Here is a 7,213-nt window from a genome sequence, read left to right on the forward strand (position 1 = left end):
GACTCCAGTCCACTTTGGTTTCCTTTGAAGAGGAAGATGACTCAGCCCTCCTATTCTAGCTCCTGCAGTCTAGCTGAGGAGAAAGCTTTGCAGAGGCTCAATTCCCTCTTGTTTATGGGGTGGGAAGTAGAGGGCTGTCAGGTGCTGAGGAGGAGGCTGTTTCGTGGGTGGTGACAGCAAGAAGGCTACCAATAATATATTTGTATACCGCCTAATAAAGGATCCATCTCCCCCTCACACAGGCTCCCGAAACTGGTAGAGCATGGGTGAAATTTCCTGCTGAGTTAGAAGCAGTGTTCTCAGCTCTCCTCCAGTGGTTGCCAGGCTACCTCTAGCCACAGCTTTTTTTTTCTCTGCCCTAAGAACCCCACCCTGAACTTAATTTACAAACTGGCCAGCTTGGGCTAGCCCTTGGTCTGAGTCCTTTTAAGATTGTACTTTCTACAATCTCCAACTTCATTAAGCTTCTCTGCACATGGATACCCAAGAGGCAGACCACAAAACGTGGGTTCTGATCCTGGCTTGGACAAGTGGAGCCTGTGCGAGTTCCTGTAGGGAAAAGTCAATTGTCTTTCTTCAGTGGCTATAGAGACATTGTCTCCTAGAAGTATAATGTCAGGCAACTGAAGACTAAGACTTTCATGTTGGTATCAGATCCATGGCTGATCTGAAACTTCCCACTAAGAAGGGAAAGGAAATTGGCAAGTACGAGGCCTTAATGATGAGGCGCTTTCCCCACTATTCATTAACACCAAGGCCTTGCAGAAGCACAAATGCTGTCCTTGTGCTACAGAGTGGGTTGGACCAAGCAGAGTTGTTTCCCCAAGCCTACCTTGCACCTCTCAGTTCCTTAGCCTTTTAGTCACATATCCAAGGCTGCTGCTTGGTGGGAACATCCTTAAAACTGCAGACGAAAACTACCACTTAAACACCACTGGAGCAGTACTGGCTCCTTCTCAGTTGACTCAGCAAAGAAAAGGTTCTGCCAGTTTCCCGCCTCTACTCCCTCAGCTAAAGCCAGAGGGAGGTGGTGAGCAACCCATCTCCCTCCATTCTCCTCAGCACTATATGCCTGATGGCTCACTGCTCAGAAACCAAAAAAGCACCACCTCTCTACTCCCACAAGAGCCAGGCTTTCCAGGGTCTCGGAGGCAGCTGCTTTGGGTGAATTCCAGGACCCAGAGCTTCTCTATGCTCTTGACAATACCGCTTCTCTGTTCTGCTCATCGTGCGCATGTAGAAGTATGCCTGCATTTCTGTAATTATGCATATGCTGCTTTTTCGGGGGTGGGGGGAGGGTTGTTTGTTTTCCTTTATTCTCACATCCTGTCAAGCAAGATATATCTTCATTCTCCAGTGGAGGAAACTGTGTCCGAAAGGTGAATCCGTGACTTAATCTCTGTCACACTGCTAAGCAAAGCATTGAAATGCATAAGGTAAGTGCAAGCATTTGCCCACTGTGGCTCTCACAGAGAGGGCAGTTAGAGCTCTAAATGGTGGCCCAGTGCACTGTGCACACCTCTAATCCCAACACGGAGGAGGGTTTCAGGTTCAAAGCCAGCCTGGACTATGTAATGAGATCTAACTGGAAAAGGAAAATTCAGTGTGGTGGTACACAAGAATGATGCCAACACTCGGAAGTGGAGGCAGGGGGATCAGGGAATTCAAGGCTAGCCTTAGCTACATAGTCGGTTGAAGACAGCCTAGGCTACATAACACTGTCAAAAGAAAGAAAAACAAAAAGGTACTGAGAGAGGAAGATAAAGTGGGAAAGTAAAGGGAAAGGAAGAGAGGGAGCAAGGAGGGGCCACTTTTATCTTTTCCTATTAGTATTAGTATCAGTACTGGGTAGCCTTGGGTTTCCAGATGGGTACTGTCATTGCCAATGTCGCAAGCAGGTTTTCTTTCCAGGGCATTCCATTCTGGTGTGCTTTCTATTTTTGTACCTCTTGAGAAAGACAGAGGAGGAAGTAAAAGAAATGATTTACAACCTCAGATAGTGTTCTGGGTTAGTTTCGGTTCTTGGGATTCTGTCACCTGAAGCAAACTGTTCAGTTTTGTCACTTAAAGCAACTTAAAAAGGAGGAACTTTTGAAACTAAAATCAGTTCTCTGTCCTCTGAATTCCAAAAGAGCCTCCTCTACTTCCTTTTGGTCTTGGGTTGACCCATAGGCACAATTGGCACTTGCTACCCATCCCAGTGGGTCATCCTACAGCAATAGTATTGTTACCGAGTTCTCCTTGCAAAACAGCGCTCACTAACACCTGCACACTGCTTCCCCGCATTCCTTTCTACCCACTGAGCCAAGCTGCAGTCAAGCAACCCTGAGGTTTTGAGATACAAGGAATTGTTCAGTTTGTGCTATGATCCTTTTTTTTTAAGGCTAGGGTTCACTGTTGCCCAAGCTGCTCTCAAATCCCCAAGCTAAAGTGATTCTCCTTGCCTCAGCCTCCAGAGGGCTAGAACTATAGGCACACGCCACCAGGCTAGGTTAAGGGTTTTTGGTTGGTTGGTTGGTTGGTTGGTTGGTTGGTTGGTTGGTTGGTTGTTTTAGTTTTTTGAGACAGGGTTTCTCTGTATAGCCCTGGCTGTCCTGGAACTCATTTTGTAGACCAGGCTGGCTTCAAACTCAGAAATCCACCTGCCTCTGCCTCCCAAGTGCTGGAATTAAAGGTATGTGCCACCACTGTCCAGCAGGTTGTGTGGTTTTTAAATGGGGAGTTTGGATCTTATAGAGATACACCAGGAAATATGTGTAGATGGAATGAGATGATTCCTCATTGCTTCAATGTTTTCTCAATCTATCTTCTGCAGATCAGCAGCAGCCAAAAGGTTTTTGGCGTGTTTGTGACATGATTTGTGTGTGTGTGTGTGTGTGTGTGCCAAAACAACAGTCAAAAGAAAAGATTCTAGGTAGTAGAATCTGAGAACTGAGCTTCTAAGTTGCCTTTGACAGATATATGGAAAAGGATAATGAACAAAGACTTGGCTTTCAGACTCTACCCGAACTGGTAACAAATCTCTCAATGACAGTAAAACTGAGCAGTGTCTTAGGTCAGTACCACTCCAATGTGGTAATAGCAATAATGCTAATAGCTACTGTGTAGTAAGCTCCTACTATAAACTAGGAGCTTTGCACAGAGCAGTTCTAATCCTTATAACTACCCAAGGTACATATTACCGAAGCTTGGGTATGTTGAAGACAAAATTGAGGCTCAGATAAATGAGTGTCCAAAGATCACTTGGCTCTACCTAATGAGCCTGGATTCCAGATGAGCTGACTCCAAATCAGTGTCCGGTGGGTTGTGCTCCATCTCCCCAAAGCACCCAGCACACAGCAACATGAAGACAGAATATATCCTGGTAGCAAACTGCTCTCTGTTCATGTTTTGAGCAACAAATTTATGTTTTGGTTTTGAACCTTTCAGGGACACATCTGAGATCTGCTGACTGGGAAATGCCTACACATCCTCTCACATCCTCACACAACCACACCACCTCAACCACCTCTACCTGAACCTACAGGAAAATAGTCCTGGCCCTTGCTCCTTCTGACCAAACCTGCTCTGTGTTCAATCCTGGCTGATATTTAAGGGAAAGCCTGCAAGCTTTCTGTGACAATGTCTCACTCTGGGACTCCTGAATATTTTGTCAGCCAGTCAAAGCTCCAGAACAGGCCTTCCAGAACAACAAACAGCACACACAGGCCATGAGGACATGCATCTTACAAAGGAAGAAGGGGATATTGAACATCTGCTGCCCTAGGCCCTGGCTCCCTGCCGTGGCTCCAAGGAATTGAGAAATATTCTTGACACTTCTTTGCCAGCTTTACTTAATGTTCCCTCTCATTTCTTTGTCTATCTCTTCCTGTTTCTGCCTGGCCTTCTGTCCCCAGGTCATTTTTGCCTTGGGGCTGTTCCTGGCCTGACTTTTCCACCTAAATTCCAGGCCTGTTTCCTGTCATGTGCAACGCCACTCATCCTGATGTGCAAACAGGACTAAAACTTGACAGCCTTGAAATGAACTCAACCATCCCCAGCCCTCTCTCCATCAGGACTTCTTGTGTCTCCCGTAACTGACTTGTGCTCATCCTAAAAACTCGCCATTGTTTCTGGCTTCTCCCTACTGAGAGAGCAAGTATTCAGGCATTTGCTGAATGGATCTGGGAGTGAATGAGTCCTATCCTGAATCACACTGCTTCATCAGGAAGATTCACAAGAATCCAGCCTCATTCTTTTCATATTCAAACAACTTTGCATAAAAGAAAACTCAGAATTTCTATGCCTTAAAGGGGCAGTCATTGCCATAGCTAGCAGACTAATGGAGCATTTCTGAGGAGACTGCTTTCCCACCAAATGAAGCTCACTGTACCTCCTCTTTGGAAGCGTAGTAAATAATGCAGCAGTGTGCCTTGAAGGAACTTTATTGGCCTACTGACCATAATGTCAGCACAGCCTCACTTATGTGGCCAGCCCCAAATTTTGAGTATTTGGATTGCTTGTAAGATTTTAGTGCTTTTTTAATTTTATTCAGTTAACCGAGCAAGTGCCCTGATTTGCTTAAATCCAGATAAAGTCCCACTGAAAATGGAAGGATGGCAGGGCACTACAGGGTAGGAGTGAAAGGGACATTTTCCATTGAATGCCCTCTTGACTTCTGAGTCCCGTAAGCGCACTGGCTACTCAAAGCATGCATGCTAAAAACTTATTGTCTACTAGAACCTGGCTCTCCCAAAAGTATATAGACTGTGCCTTGGGGACTCAGAGAGCTCAGTGGCTCAGGAGTAACATTTTCACTGAACCTGGAAAGATGGATTTGAGCCAGGCTGGTCCAAGACTGCCGTGGACAAAGAGAGGCCTAACTTAGGGCCGATTTAGGGTATATGTGGTATGGTCTTTTCAAAATTGAAGGAAAATGAACCCTTAAAAAACAAAAATGACAGGTTCTCCTTATGTCATCCAGGATGGTCTAGACCTCGCAGTGATCCTCCTGCCTCAGCTTTCTGACTGCTGAGATTGCAGGCATTAATCACTGAGCATGGCTGGCAATGAGACCAGAGAACAAAAATGAGTGGAAAAGGGGGACCAGACCCAGGCTCTCCAAGGCAAAGGCATCTTTGAAGGTTTGAAATAGGCCATCGATGTGTCTCTCTTCCTTTGTTTTGTTTGTCGCCTCTTAATTTCCTTTGCAGCAGGAGCTCATTAGCTAGGCCACGCTAGCCTGGCATTCATTGTCTGTACCTGTAAAGAGCAGTCTGTGCTGCCACTATTGCTGTTGCTGTTTGTTTGCTCTTAGGTTTTCATTTTGTAAAAATAGCCATTGGTAGCAATCCCTCTAAAGGTCGTGTGAAGACCTGTAAGCAGCAAGCTCCTGAAGCACAGAAAACAATGATAAGCTGGAAAGACTCATTGTTCCCTTTTGCCCCAGGTCATAGCAGATTAGTCCAGGAAGCTCTTGATCCTGGATAACCACTCGGTACCATACAATAGGAATGCTTATTCACCCTTGCCTAAACCAGGCACAGGGAGCTAGTGTGCTGGCCTGTTCTAATAAGTGACCCAGGGACACATGGTAAAAGCCCCATCTGGGGTGCCCTGGACCCTCTCAGATCCCTTGTCCAACCAGCACGCCTACGCCCCCTTTACTACAGTCTAGATCCAGTGGCCTCAGACACAAAGAGACACAAAGAGGTCGAGGGGCAGTTCCCTGTAACCACCTTCCAGGCTTCTCTCCTGCCCCCTAAGCCTAGCGTAGCCGCAGAGTGCTGTATTTTTGTACTATGGTGTCTTCACATCCTAAGAGCTCATGTTCTTCACCCCAAAGCCTAGTAGATCCCACTGTTCCCCCACAGCTGAAGTCCAGCGCCATGGAACAGCTCTGGGTGCCAGACACCATGTGAGGGGCTTTCCAAACCTCACAGCAAAAGAAGAGTAGGATTTTTTTTCTATTTAGTTGTTTGGGTTTTTTTTTCCTTTGGTTTTGTTTTTTGAGACAAGATCTTAGGTATCCCATACTGGCCTCAAAATCACTCTGTAGTCAAGGATAATCTTGACCTTGCGATTCTCCTGCCTTTACCTCCCAAGTTTTGGCGATATATGCATGTGTCAACACACCCAGCTCTGTCTGCTTAATATCTTCTACACAATGAGAAGACTAAGACTTTGGAAGTGTAGCCATAATCGCTTGATCCAGCATATTTTAACTTTTTCTTTTATTTTTGAGATTATAACATTTCTCCCTTTCCTCCCTCCAAATCTCATATACCTCTTCTCTCTCTTTCTGCCTTTCAAATCCATGGCCTCGTTTTCCATTATCAGTTGTTATTTATTTATATATATATATATATATATTCCCTAAATAAAACCTGCTCTATCTGTATGATGTTACTCATATGTATGTTTTCGGGGCTGACCTTTTGACCCTGGACTTTTTCTAGGTACACATCTAAAAATGGAAAGGAACAGCGACCTGGTCAGTAAGAACCTCAGAGCTCACCTGGGGCCTGGTCTTGCATGGCCTGGCCTCTACAGGCCCCTCCCCACCTACTGTTTCTGAAAGAGCTAGGCTTCCCTCCCTTACCTCTGTCTCCTCCCCCTGAAAATACTCAATGGACATGGTCTTCCCTCCAGGTGGCCATGAAGCTCCAAAAAGCAACTTGAGAGCCCTAGCTAGCTCGGGAGTAAGAAAAGCAAGGGCTCCAGTTGACAAAACACTCGTGAGATTAGTAGGAAGCTTCCCAAGGCTCAACGATAAAGAGGCACATTATCCGATCAGCAAGAAGAGCTCTGCTTACTTCCCTTCAATAGTCAAGGCCTTATGTACGGAATATTGATCTTTTCCAAGTCTAAGTATATAGACATTTTTTTAAATCACAGCTAGGCAGTTGTGACACATACCTTTAATCCCAGAACTCAGAAGGCAAAGGCAGGTAGATCTCTGAGTTAAAGGCCAGCATGGTCAAGGAGGGAGTCCTAAGACAGGCAAGGCTAACAGAGAAACCCTACGAGAAAAGGAAAAAAAAATCCATCTCTTCTGTTAGACCCTAAGCTTGTTAAAGTCAGAAATTATGTCTGTCATTTTCCCCAATGAATTATCAGTCCATAACAACAGTAATTTGCAAACAGTATCATTCAATAGATAATAACTGGAAAAAAATAAATTCTGAGATCTGGACCTTGGTATGATCTTGAATTTTGCAAAGGCTGGTAGACA

The sequence above is a fragment of the Mus musculus genome, chromosome X (genome assembly GCF_000001635.26).
Source record: "Mus musculus strain C57BL/6J chromosome X, GRCm38.p6 C57BL/6J".
In the NCBI taxonomy this organism is placed as follows: Eukaryota; Metazoa; Chordata; class Mammalia; order Rodentia; family Muridae; genus Mus; species Mus musculus.